This window comes from Sitophilus oryzae, unplaced genomic scaffold (assembly GCF_002938485.1).
Source record: "Sitophilus oryzae breed Bouriz unplaced genomic scaffold, Soryzae_2.0 scaffold_578_pilon_pilon, whole genome shotgun sequence".
NCBI classification, from domain to species: Eukaryota; Metazoa; Arthropoda; class Insecta; order Coleoptera; family Curculionidae; genus Sitophilus; species Sitophilus oryzae.
Genome location: NW_022147171.1, coordinates 3,397,913 through 3,412,821, shown reverse-complemented (window position 1 = coordinate 3,412,821; position 14,909 = coordinate 3,397,913). Strand labels below are relative to the sequence as shown.

General features: G+C 34.6%; 1 pseudogene; it reads left to right on the top strand.

The window, feature by feature from the left end:
• Positions 1-257: 257 nt before the first annotated feature.
• On the top strand, positions 258-3,797 carry LOC115887613 (annotated as a pseudogene).
• The last annotated feature ends 11,112 nt before the right edge of the window (positions 3,798-14,909 follow it).

Below are 14,909 nucleotides of genomic sequence, written 5' to 3'. Positions count from 1 at the left end.
TTTCCTTGCATCTTGTGTGAAAAAAATACAACCTGCAACCCGACGAATTAAGGTTACAGTCAATAGTACCTGTGATAAACTACCTAGAAAACCGAACTCATCCTACTACTTTATTATTAATGACCGTGAACTCAGAGAGAGATCGTGACTCTAAACTCAGAGTTTGTAAGATTTATTTGCTTATATACATCCGAAATACATTTAGTATTGGTGAAAAAACCCTACGGAACGTAACTGATAAAAACCCTTTGTATATTATGAGTCCTGTCGACAATCGTGGAAAGCACGGCAAACAGTGTAAACTTAGTGATGAACTCATACAATCGGTTCGTGATCATGTAAACTCAATTCCGCGAATCGGAAGTCATTACTTAAGAAGTAATACAAGTCGAGAATTTACAGATGGCAGTCTGACGGTAACGGAGCTCCATCGCAGCTACAAAAATCTCCGGCAAGCAGCTGGCCAACAGGCTGTTCATTATGACGCATACCATCGCATTTTCAGTAATGATTTCAACATAGGTCGAGCCAAAAAAGCAGGACCTATCTACTCACCGTCTGAATATATCAGTCTCATCAGAAACACAAAGGCAACAAATTCATAGTTAAAGATATTTTGACTCTTTCTTTGATCTGAAATTGTTATCCGATGGAACTTATTTAAATTTAAACAAAAATGTTGATGGAAACATTATCAAATTAACAGATATGTAAGCACTAAAGTTTACTAACGGCTCATAAGCTCTTGCTTTATAAGTGCTCTATACCGAAAAGTTACCAATTCCAAACCGTAAAAAAGAAGACATTCGTCAATTGATTGCCTCTAACATAGTTCCAAAATTCTATGAACCATTTTATAATGCCTTGTTTTAATTGCAGTTTTAACTAACTATTATCCCCAAGTAACACAAATAAATTGTTATTAGATTAAACTTTTTTTTAATCGATTTATTAGGGGTTTTGAAGCAGCTAAATTGTTATTTAGCTTATTCAATAAAAACATATTTATTATGGCGACAAATTTATTTTAAAATCATGTTGTATAGATATTTTTACTACTAATTTATATAACATTTATAGAAGTGTTATATAAATTCTCTCCGAAATGTCTATATATCAGGGTTTATAAAACTGTTTTCGCTTAAGCTGAAAACATTTTTTAGTTGATTTATAGTGATACTCAAAAACCATTATAAAACAATAATAAAATATTAGACAATTATGTTTTATTACTTGATTTTGTAGTAGTTTCGAGGACTATGCTATATAACAATTTTATTTTTGATAACAATTTTGCTACGCGCGGTGAACTTACAAAACTATTTTATAACTGTTGCTAAAGGTCGCAACCTAAAAAGCGGTAAAAAAGCAAAAGAGTCTTCCATAATACAAAAAAGGTCAAAAGTTAAGCTTATAAAAATGATACAGTAACCCGATTTTAAGTAATTTAAGAAAAACTGCATCTAAATTAAAATTGAATAGGTAACAATGTAAATCAAGGAGATGTCAACATACCTCAAGTTGTCAACTTTTGATTTTATTACTGTTAAATGTAATTTGTTGTATCTACTGTCTACACTACTACGTTCTGGTACCTACTTGTATCCCCAAAATACATTTTGGTAATTTAAAAGGAATGAGGCAAAAGCCTAACGTTTACAAAAATACAATTAAAAAATTATAGGATGACAACTTATGGTACGTTGACATTATATGTACCGGGTGGCCAACTAAGAATGGACGCCGGCTGTATCTCAGAAACTACTTATCGTATAACTTTGGGAAAAAAATTCTAATAAGTAAATCGACCAAGAGAAATCGCTGGAAATTATTTTCAAGTTCGAAAAATGTCTAGGGGGCGTTTCTCTGATAGCCAATCATAAAACAGGGATTTTCTTAAAAATATGTAGTGAACAGGTATTTTAAATATTACTATTGTAATCATTGAGAAATTTGTAATTGTTTTGATATAGAGTGTTTTGCTCTATCTCATAAGATAAAGTGGTGGAGGAAGGTTAAACTTGCTTTTATTAAAATAAGGATAACTCTGGTTTAGGTTAACCGATTTAAACAAACTAGGGCTCGTTTAAAAGAGCTTTTCTTTCTTAATGATCTCCAGTAAACTAACCTTGTCTAACCTCGAAAAATTCGCAATTTCATTTATTTGGTGGTTTTCATAACAAATAATTTATTGTTAGTACTTATATACAAAATGTCACAGATTTCACGTTGGAAATATTGCAAAAGGAGTGGTAATTTTAGGAGAAAAGTTCAACGCAAATATAAATCGATTTTGAACTCAGTTGGCGCCAGTGTGATATCGAATCAGCAGCAGATGGAATATAATTTTCCCATTGATGATCCTTGTATAATCGAATATGACGAAGAAGCAGGAAAATCAGAAGAATTAGTAAATAATAATGATGATTTTGATGAAGACGAGTTAAATATACAGCATACAGAACTGGATAAAAATATCAAATTAAATCATCAAATAAGAAGCTGGGTCACTACATTCAACATTAATCACTCAGCATTGAAGGAGCTTTTTAAAATTTTAAATCAAAGGCTACCAAATTTACTTCCGAAAGATCCAAGAACTTTATTAAATACTGCGAGGGAAATAAAATTGACTAAAGTAATCTTTGCTAATTGCAAATATCGATATCAATTTATTCAATTTTATAATAGCCCCCCGTAGCATAGTCGTCAAGTAATATCGTCGGGACTAACAAAATTATACCTCGTATATCGCCGAGAGTTTCGTGCTGTCAGGCCAGTTCATCTAAATTAGGCATCACGCGACAAAGTTTTGATGTTTTAATTTGGTCGACTGTGCGGCTAGTGCGACACCGTTGCTGACGACCTTGAAAGAAAACTCGAAATTTGGCTATATAAACATTTTCAATGTTAATATAGACGAATATCTTCAGCACATCCAAGGAAACCAAATTGTACATTTTATCTTCTTGACAATGGAAAAAAATTAGAGTCTGTGAGACCTTCTTGATCAATACACTTGGAATATCAGAAAAAATGATGAGAACTGTATTAATTTGAGGGTATCTGAGCAAGGCATAATTATAGAAGATCGTAGAGGGAAACACGAAAATCATAGGAAAATTGATCAAGAGCTAACCAATTCTGTATTCGATCATATCAATTCTATTCCGCGAATTGATAGCCACGATAGCTGACGATTGCGGAAATGCATCAAGATTAAGAAGGTCTGCTTCTAACCAACCGTCAGCCACCAATGATTATTAGTCAAGAATCTTTAATACAAAATTCAATATTGGCTTTTTCGCACCAAAAAAAAGATCAGTGCGATCTTTGCGAGTCTTTTAAAAATGCATCGGAAGATGAGAAAAAAGAGTTGGAAAATAAGTATAATGAACATTTGGAAGAAAAAAATTTAAGTCGTGAAGAAAAAGAAGAAGATAAAATAAAAGCACAAGCTGGAAGCATTTCTTTGGCTATTTACGATTTACAAGCAGTACTGCCTGTATCAGTGGGCCAATCATCAGCTTTCTTCTATAAATCAAGGCTAAATTGCTATAATTTCACGGTGAGTTATAATTTAATGAGCTTTTTTTGTATACATTTTAATGTGCATAATTTTTTTAGGTTACGGAGAAAGTAAAAGGTTCAACGAAAGCATTTTTTCACACGAAGTTTTTGGTAATAATAGTGGTGCTATTGAAATAGGGAGCTGCATCTTGATTTACCTAGAAGAACTGTCGAAAATTCAGTCAGGATTAGATATTGTATGTAGTCCACACCATTATAGAGGATAAAATTTCATTGGCCAAGAAGTCTGGACCTATTTATATACCCGTCCAGTAAGGTAGGGCGGGGCTAGTTGAGCATAGGGGCAAGATGGGCAATCGAAATATCTCGAAAACTATTCACCCCACGCGAAGGCACCAAATAGCTGAAAGAAGGGGTTAGAATTTTAGAATTTAGAATAAGTGGGAGGGGGTTAATCTCTGCGACCTTAGAGATCTATTGTGTCCCCCTTTCTTGAGTTATAACTCATCATACAGTCCCAGGACTTCCTACGGAGACCCGTGTCCCTCACAGTCGAGGAGCTACGACCCAGGCCGGGTAGACGAAACGGTAGCTTGTGTCGCCTGTTGGGTTTAGAGGTAGGAGGTAGGCTCCCGACCCTTGGAGGAGGTGGTAGCTTGTATGCCACTTGCGGAGGATGATCTCACGCAAGTGTCAGCCACCTCTCCTGTAGTTCTCTTTGGATTTGGCCCCTTGGAACTTTCATTGTTACTGTTCCCAGTGTCGCTAGGGGGTTTCCCCACAGCTTCACCGGTGATGTTTTTATTACTATTATTACCAGATCTCATAGTGTTCCTATGAGTCGCTAGGGACAGTCGGTCCACTTCTACAGAGCCCCGAATGTAGAAGTAAGGGGTAAAATACAATGGGGTGCCCCCGGTGCCTCAAGGTTGAGGCTGTCCGTAGCCCCGCCCGGTATTGTTATATGTCTTGGTGCAATTCCCTGGCCACGACACTACAGTCAGGAACAAGACGATGAGTGAGATGCTTCTTAGACCAAGCCAAGTGCTAGAGGGGATTCCCCCCAGCACCTGACCAGAAGCTTCCCCACCAACGACAAGGTCTTGCATCTGCTAGGGGAAGGAAAGAAAGGGTTGTGGGAGGGGAACTCATCACGAGACCGCCAGTAGCGACTAGTCGATCGAGTAAAGTACACGCGCGCATTGTTTATTTTGTAACCAAAAAGTAAAATAATTATAAAGAGGAATATTTCGTCTGTAATAGTTAAATGTTATCCGATTTTAAACAGGTAAGTGTTAAACTTCCATAAATTTATAGTACTTTTGTTATGTATAAATAATTGTGGTATAATTCTAACCGGTTTTTCGTAACATAACTTTTGTTTTAAAATTTCAGATTGGGGTTAGTTGAGCTATAGTTGCTCAACTAACCCCACCACTTAGAACTAAAGTAATATATGCTTTTTATTTTTTTAGGATGCGGAGTTATAAAAGAAAGACTGCGAGATATTCTTACTCTACTCAAAACTTAAATGATGCTGCAAAGGCGGTCAACGATGAGGGAAAAAGCGTAAATGCCACCGCAAAAGAATTCTGTTTTAAACGGATGACTTTGAAAAAATGGCTTACAATGTTTTTAAAACGACATCCGGAGCTATCCATTCTGAAGCCAGAACCCACCAGCCTTGGTAGGACAACATCATTTAATGTTCAGAATGTTGATTTTTTTTTGACAAATTAGCTGAAGTAATGGACAAAAAAATGTCGTGGCCGCGGAACATAAGACAGTGGACAGGCCTTAGTAACATACAGACGTTGATCCACACAGCCAGAGATAGGGAAGCCATGAAAAGTGTGGTCGCAAACATCCATTAATGGATAAGCAGAGAAAGAAGAAAGAAGAATGGACAAATATGGATTTAGTGCATCAGACATTTGGAATATAGATGAGACAGTAGTGTCCACAGTGCTGAAGCCAAATAAAACTGTAGCTGCCAAGGGCAAGCGCAACGTCGGTGCCATGACTTCTGGGGAACGCGGAACTAACGTTACTGTAGTAACTGCTGTATCTGCTTATGGAAATACAATACCTCCTATGTTTGTATTTCTCAGAAAACAATTTAAGAGCCACTTTCTTAATGGTGGTCCCCCTGAATGTATAGGAGCAGGCAATGGCAGTGGATAGGTTACAGACGAAGAATTTTATCAGTTTATGCAACATTTTATAAAATATGTGAAACCGTCCATGGAGCACCGTGTTTTGTTAGTATTAGATAATCACTCCTCTCATTTAAATGTGAATACACTAAATTTGGCAAAAGAGATTGGAGTTGTAATGTTGTCCTTTCCACCGCACTGTAGCCTCAAACTACAGCCATTGGATGTATCAGTATTTGGACTATTCAAAAAGTATTGCGCGGCTGCTCAAGATACATGGCTACAAAACAACCCGGGCAAAACCCTAACTATTTATGATATACCAAAAATTGTCGCTGATTCATTCCCGTTTGCTCAGACAAGTATAAATATTGTTAACGGTTTCCGAAAGACTGGCATCTTCCCGTATAATGCAAACATTTTTAGTGAGGATGAGTTTTCGCCATCCTTCCACAAACTGTCGAGCTGGAAAAAGCTGGTCCAGAGCAAGCTATGATGTCCAACACTGAACCTAATCCTACTCCATCTACCTCAACCAGCCTAGCTGAACAAGAACCTGATGCAAGCAAGAAAGAAAACGAGCTGCCCGATCTAAACTTCATTAAGCATTAAGTTTGACGATAACCTATGCCCATATTCGGCACGAGATATTAATTGTCCTGCTTACAAAAGGAATAGAAACGGTTACAAGTCTTTGAAATGAGCTCATTTTAATAAAGATCTCTTGCCTATCTTTGACTACTCGTATATAACTCATTTTACAATTAACAATGAATATGATATTTTTGCTACCGACACCTGTTTAAAAAGCACTCTACGATTATTACCAAATCGATATAGCGATGGAGGCCCGGGGCAAAATAAAAAATATCCAAGATTTTTCTATAGAAGATATAATATCCAAAACTTATCAAGATATGTCAAACAAACAAGAAAGGATATTTAGTTCAAGATTTAATACAATTGAAGGGCAGTTAAAATACCTTAATAACAATATAAGTTTCTGCGATAATAACAAGCGAAGTCTCTGCTCGGATTACCACATATTGTGAAGCAGTAGTTGCTTTAGAATCAAAACATCAAACAAGGCGTTAAAGCAAATATACTAAGAATAGTGGGTCTCAAAGAAGAATCTAAAAACCAAACACTTATGCAAAAGTTTATCAATTTTTAAGTGACTCGCTAAACATTATATGTGCAATGGGGGTAATTCGTAGCGTCGCTAACGATGAGATCATCTGCTTCATCTTTATTACGAAATGAAGAAAGTGAATAAGAAATATTTTGCCGGCTAATACTAACTTGAGCAGTATTGTACAAGAGGAGCTAATGAAAGCATTTTTTAAAGCTGACAAGAGTTGTTACAGGATTAACAATCCGGAATTGCCGTCTACACAGTACCCCTTAGGAACCTTTAGTCATTCAAATCCACAGAAATTACACCAAACACAACAATTTCAGTACAATTCTAATTTAAATAACCCTGCCTATCCCAAGATGGCTTTATCTGTTAACTACAATACTCAGATCTCATGGAACATCTTCTTCAATGTCGTGCCTGCCCCCACAGATGTACCCTCGACGACCTATGGCTGGCTAAACGGGATGGATTGAACGTAGCCCATTACTGGGCTAACAAACTATAATTCGGATACGAAAAAGTAAAGTAAGTAAATTATAATGCATCTAATAAATTCGTTTGCCCAATTATTCTGTTCAAATATGTCATGAAGTAGAAAAACGAGAAGATGGTCGCATCTTTACGGTATCATCAACAGTGTCTGCATCAATTCCTATGTCATGTACTGTTGCAATACTACGAAGAACCGTATAAAACAAGTGAGACTTTATCAATTCGTGATAGAGTTAAGCCACTAACTTGAGATGCTATGGAAGGAGCCCCAAAGGCTGAAAATAAAAAACCTACGCCGAAATCTTCGGCAACTAACAAGGAAATCCTGAAAATGTATGACCAACATGATGAAGTTGTTCAAGTTGGAGGCAGACGTTTAATATGCTTTTAATGTCCCAACAGATTAAAACGGAGATGACGACTATGTTCTACCCCAATTCAAACACCCTATTTGTGGCGAATCGAGCAAGTGGTGCACCAAATGCTCAAATAATGACTAGTAATTACAAGGCAATATATCAAATGCAAAACCGTTTGGTTACGATTTTGAAGATTTTTGATGACGCAAAAATTATTTAGAATACTTAACAAAAGAGTCCGCAATGGTACTATAGCATTAGAGATTAGAGATAAGAGCATTAGCATTAGAGATGAGTAAAAAATAATAATTGTTCATCATATTCATTATCAATAGTTAACAAGTTAAAAACTTCTTGGGGAGAGATCAGTTGTGGAATAGGATAGACACATTTATACTATAAGAAAGCATTTGGGACTTTATTATGCTGTATATTATTAGAATTACGCTGTATATTATTTATCCACCTTAGAAATTCTTAATAAACGGTGATGATTATTAGAATATTAAAAAATCAATGAACCTCTTGTGGGCATCGAAATAATATTTATGTTATTTTTGTAACCTATTAGATAGGTTACAAAATAGATCAAAGCTTTAGTGTACATAGGTACTATACAAAATATTAAACCTCAGCGACCAGAAACGGCGAAAAACCTTTTTTGTAGCAGATTTTAACAGGTCTTGAGGCTCCTCATGTGAATAAAAATTATAGGGTCTTTTGTTGTATGTGTATTTCATGTAGATCTATTTAGTTATTGGAATTATCGCTTGACCAAACAATATTTGCCAATCGATGGAACATCAGTTCCTTCGGAAAGACTATTTTCCAAAGCGGGAAGTATTTTAACTTCGGGATAAAATTTAATTAATGTTTCTCCTAGATCTGAACAAGTAATAAAAATAGAAACTAGTATGGAAAACGGCGATATAATAATACCGAATAATCAAAAGCTTAAAACTAACGCAGACGCCCTATCCCGTGTTGAAATTGACGTAAAAAACAGTTAAAAATTTAACCGAAAATCAATCAATCGAACCCACAAATATCGAAGAAATATCTAATGACCCAATCGACTTAGATGAATTACTTAGAGAAGAAATAATTAAACCCGAATATCGTGATATTGATAATATATCTATGCAAGTACAGCTTGACGAACGCGAAAATGAATTCGAAAATATAGATAATGTAGAAAATCAAGACAACGACACTACTATTCATTCTAATGCAGAGCAACACCCTGTAGTAGGTATACCAATCGTTGATTACGCTGTAAATTACGGACAAAATCAAATACTCATATCATCTGTATTACATTCTCCTGTAAAAACAAAAACAAAAATTTTATTCGGAAAGAACAAACGACTTATTAAACGTTCAAATTTCGAATAATAACTTCGAACAAGATGTTATTTCGTTTCTTAAAAGCTATATTGTACCGGATGTTCAATATTATGTTTGTTTTGAAAATCCCAATATCTATGCACGTTTTTCGACAACTTTACAAACGTATTTTCGATGGCCCTCAATCAAATTTAAACGGTGCATGAGAAAATTGATCGATGTAACCGATAAAAACGATATCGACGAAATTATAGAAAATTACCACAGTAGTAAATCTAACCATCGCGGAATTGAAGAGACTTTATTAAAAGTAAAAGATAAATATTATTGGCCAAACGTGCGTAATTCCATTCAAACGTTTATAAATAGATGTGATGTATGTCAACAAAGTAAGTACGAAAGACACCCTGTAAGAATAAAATGTTTATAACACAAATTCTTTACAATTGATAGTTTTTCAAAGTACGCACAAGCATATTTGCTTAATTCAGCCAACAGCACCGAAGTAGCTGATAAACTAATACATTTTTTTTCTCGCCATGGAATTCTTTAACAAATCATTTCAGATAATAGCACTGAATTTAAAAATTCTCTTATAACTGAACTCCTAGGGCTACATAAAATAAAAATACATTTTATATCCCCAAATCACCCACAACGGCATCATAGAAAGGTTTCATTCTAACCTAATAGAACATGTACGCTTGTTAAACGCTAGAGGATTTCGGAAAAACACCTATAAGAATGAAAATTATATACGCAATTCTCGCATATAATCCTGTCCATAGTGTCACAAAACTTAAACCAATAGATGTCATTCAAGGACATATTAGTAAAGACGATCCTTTTGATACTGAAATAGACAAAATTCTATTAAACGATTATGTAGACAAACACAAAGAGCGATCAAAAATACTTTATTCACAAATTAATTTTAGAATCATGGAAAACAAAAAATAATAATTTCTAAAAGAAATAAAAATCGCGACGACCCTAATATATTTGAAAATAGAGAAACGGCTCACATTAATATAAGACAAAAACACGCTAACAAATTTACAAAGAAAACACCTTTAAAATCTAAAGATACACAGAAAAAAGCATTTTCAACAGGAAATCAAAGTAAAATACATATGGATAACCTTAAAAAAGTTACTTAAACCTTATAACGTTAAAGAGTTTCCTACGATGTTCTCTATGGGTATCTCGGAAACTACTGAAGATAGTGAGTCGGTTAGATGGGAAAAGAACTGCAGTTTTGTGGGGTCATAAATATGCGCCTTTCAGATTTGTCCTTCCCTTTCAGAAAAAAAAATCTTTGGCTATTTTAAAAATTGTCCCTAACTCCATTATAAGCTATTTTAGACAAAAAGTTTTCAGATAAAAGTTGTAGATAATCAGATCTTTAATGAGATTTGCTAAAGCTTGTCATTTTTGAGATATAAAACAAACATATGTATTTTTTTAAATGGAAACCATAACCATAGTTGGCCCTGACTTCATAAAAAGCGCCATTTTAAGCTTTTCAGCGATACAAGCTATATGTTTTCTTTTCGAAAAAATACTGAGTTGTAGCCAATTCTTATAATTTTTAAACAATTTCACTTAACCATGGAAACAAGTTTAATCATCTTTGCTCTCAGAAATGTAAAGCTGTCACATCCAAACTTTGTAAATTAAAATAACCAAAAATTGTAAATATGAATTTTTCAAATGAAGAAAAGCGTGTAGGATTATTGGTTCAACTTTTCTTGGATATACATTTTCGAGTATACGTTGACCGGCGAATATTACGTTTTTTAGAGAACGGTTTTAAGACATGTTAGAAAAGCTAAATTTATTTATAGCCAATTCTTATCTTTCTAGACTAATTTCACTTAGATTGCATGGTATTCTTATTCTGTTATGATTTATAACTTACAAAAAGTCAGAATATATTATTAAACGGTTCTTTACAATTTACATTACACAAACTAAGGTAGGTGTATATGTTACGCACAATACTCGAATTCGGATAATGCCCGAAAAAAATGCACAGAACTAAGTTTGAGCAGAAAATATTTCCCAAACCCGAAATTGTACATACATTTAAACGGGTATTACGCATTACAAAATAGCAAAAACTAGAATTGTGCATTTTAAATTGTGCAAAACTAGTTTGGTGCATTTCAAAATGACCAATACTAGTTTTGCTCGTTTTCTCTAAATAAGACGGCAAAATGTAGGGTTAGCCGTTTGTTTAGGTTTTAAAGGATTCTTATTTTGATTTTGTTGTGGGTGGAAATGAAGGTTCGTTATGCATTGTCTGTAAAGAATTTATCGCAGTTGTAGAAAACTGCTCAAAGTATAATGGAAAAATTCATGCAACCTGTAGTATTTTAAAAGTAATCAATGAATTCGAGTCAGAATTTCAATGTTTTCTATGCCAGCGTTCCTGTGAAATAACTACAAATAGGGAACACGCTAAAAGACGTTTGGAATTACAAGCCGACTTGTTGCTTGCACAATCGAATAAAAATTTAAACCAGCCGTAATTAGGGACAATGTTCTTGTTCGAATACCAGACGTAGATCGAGGAAGATGAGCACCACGAAATGTAATGGCAGTTGTACAATCGGCTGATGAAGGGTTTTACAAATTAGCAACAAAGACTGGAGTTTTACAAAAACTTTATTGTAGAAATGAGTTTCAATTAGCTGATAATATTTTTTTTTATTGACAACAACAATGTTGGCGATAAAACGGAAATATCACTTAGAACTGCATCTTCCGATATATCCGGATCTATTCAAGGTTTTTTTTCATGCATGTGTATAAAAAATGTATTAATAGAGCGTGTTTTTGTAGAAAAAATAATGTTATTTGCAACTCTAAGTGCCACCATTCAAGTTCCTGTTCAAATAAATAATATAATGCTACTCTATAAATATTCATACAGGTACCTATATTATTATGTATTTATCCATTTATAAAATATTTATGAATAAAGTTTTATTTTTTTAAGTATTTTATTGTCAGTTTAATCATATTTGAATCAAACACATTCATAAACAATCCATCCTTTGTGTTAGGGCGTTATTGATCAAATAGGACAAGCAAAACTAGTATTGGACATTTTGAAATACACCAAACTAGTTTTGCGCAATTCAAAATGCACAATACTAGCTTTGACTATTTTGTAATGCGCAATACCCGTTTAAATGTACAATTTCGGGTTTGGGAAATATTTTTTACAAACAACGGTTGCATTTGAGTAACGGTTAGGCTAGTGAAACCGTTAACATTGTTTAGTGAAACCTTCTTCTAAACGTTATTAAAATTTTGTTGATGTTTAACATCCGAAATCACTTGGTAAGTAATTTTTTCAATTAAGTATCTTATACAGTATATCTTATATTGATTAGGCCTCAGTTTTAATTTTAAAGTTTTTTTTTATTTTTTGTAAACAAACGATTCTCTGACCAATATCCCTGATAGCAATACCGCCACTTTCATTGTGTGGCAATATCGCCACTGGCGATATTGCTTACACCTAGCAGAAATACACCTCTGCCTTTTTCTTGATACTCTCCTTGAGTTTTTGCATATGTATTTTTTATTTTTAGGTAAACTATGCCTAAAGAACGGAATCGAGGTATACGGGAAAAGTGAAGTGAAGAAAATATGCAAAATGCTATTGCTGCAGTTCGGAATGGCATGTCCAAGAATATGGCAAGTAAGCAATTTTCGGTACCTCGTGGAACTCTTCTTCTGGATTACTTAGCAAAAAATGTAACATTGAAATATAGCATGGGTCGTAAATGTATTTTCACCAAAGAACAAGGAACGGAATTGTGTTCAAGAATTATTCGATTAGCAGAAGTAGGGTATCCGCTAACTTCTAAGGTGTTACGCAGATGTGTCTTTAACAACTCTATATGCCACTCATTTAGTAAGGAAAATAAGTTAGCTGGGCGTTTCTGGCTTAAAGGCTTTTTTAACCGCAATCCTCAAATTCGAAAGCGGAAGGCTCCCCTCCGGAAGCATGAATCCCGCCAGGGCTCAAAAGTTAAACCGGTTTATAGTGAATGACCACTTTGTAAAACTGCGTGAAATTATGACTAACCTTAATGTTATGGGTAAACCTCAGCACATATACAATATGCATGAGAAAGGGTGTCGTTTGGCTCTCCATCACCAACAGTCGGTTCTGACAAAGGAGGGAACCAAACGAGTTCATCTTGCAGCACATGAACATGGACAAAATGTCACAATACTTTCCTGTGGAAACACTTTGGGTTTTGCAGTTCCTCCTTTAGTGTTATTTAAGGGAAAACGAATGAAACAAGAATGGACCGATTCTCTACCACCAGGGAGTTTGGCGTTGATGACACCCAAGCGCAACATGAACACAGAAACCTTTAAATATATAGCTTCAACATTTTTCCAAGTACAAAGTTCCTGGCCCATGCCTATTAATTTTTGATGGTGCTAAATGTCACTTAGACTACACAATTATCACCGTCGCTGAAGAACTGGGCATCAACTTGTATTGCTTACCAAGTAATACAACCCACAAACTTCAACCCATGGATAAGGCTGTCTTTCGCTCTTTTGAGCACTATTGGGATGATGAAGTTCTCAAGTACTGGTCAAATCATAGAGACAACGTTTTGGTGCCATTTTTTCGATTGTCTGGGATAAGTCCATAAACCCCTCTAATATTAAAGCTGGGTTTTCCGCCATTGGCATCTTCCCCTTTAATCCAGATATTTTACCGGTTAAGGCATTTGCACCAAGCAGCGTAACCGAACATCAAGTAAATCAAGCTGCGGAAGATAGGAACAAGACACCGTCTCCAGGGCCATCAAATATCGCCAAGCTTACAAATAAGAACAGAGTTTTCAATCCTTCCAGAAAAATCAATAACCGAGAATCGAATGATGAGGACGATGTTTCTTTAAATGATATGCTTAATACACCAGAATTAGCACAAAAATCCGATGGAAATTTCCGAAAACCAGCAATTAACAGCAGAGCACAAGTTGTTACAAAAGATCTGTTGGAATATTTGCAAAAATTAATTTATATGTTTTATAAACACAGTATTGGATATACCTACATATCCAGAATGATTATTATTCAAAAGAAAATATAAATATAATAACACGCGCTGCCTGCGTGTGTCTGACATAAAACAAGGAATGCATTGTCATCAAAATGTATATCGAACTGAAAAGTTCGAGCTCTGCCTATTTTGTAGTAAGTTGCATAGATACCTTCCGAGTGCGTGTTTCTAGAAAAAGAATAAATAATTCTTTATTAAAAATCGACCGTGTATTATTAATCCTATGGGATATGGGATATTTATGGTTATGACCCAACAAGATCTTTTTACTGAATTTACAGCCGGAAACACAGTGGCCACAACTTCAAAAAAAGTAAAAAAAGTATAAAAAAGAAGACTGAACCAAAAAAAGTAGAAGGTTGGTATTGCAAAGCATGCCGAGAAGATAGAGTTTCTGATATGCGCCTCTGTGTTATGTGCCAATCTTATTTGCATGATGACTGTCTAGGATTAACAAAAGAAGACAAAATAGAGGGATATATTATCTGCCCTTACTGCTCCTAATTTTTGTTATTATTTGTGTACTTGCCTGGCCTAAATAAATACTACTTTACAGAAATTAAGTTTTTCTTTACTTTTTTAAGAATTTATTTAAAATTCAACATATAAAATAGTTGGCGGTATTGCTAGCCCAGTGATGACAATATCGCCAATTTACAAAATAAAATAAAAAATAAACAAATATTCTCTGTGTGCTTAAAATATTACCAAACAATTTAAAACTATTAGTAAATAGCCTAGATAATGCATCTTATAAATTTTGATACCAAATATTA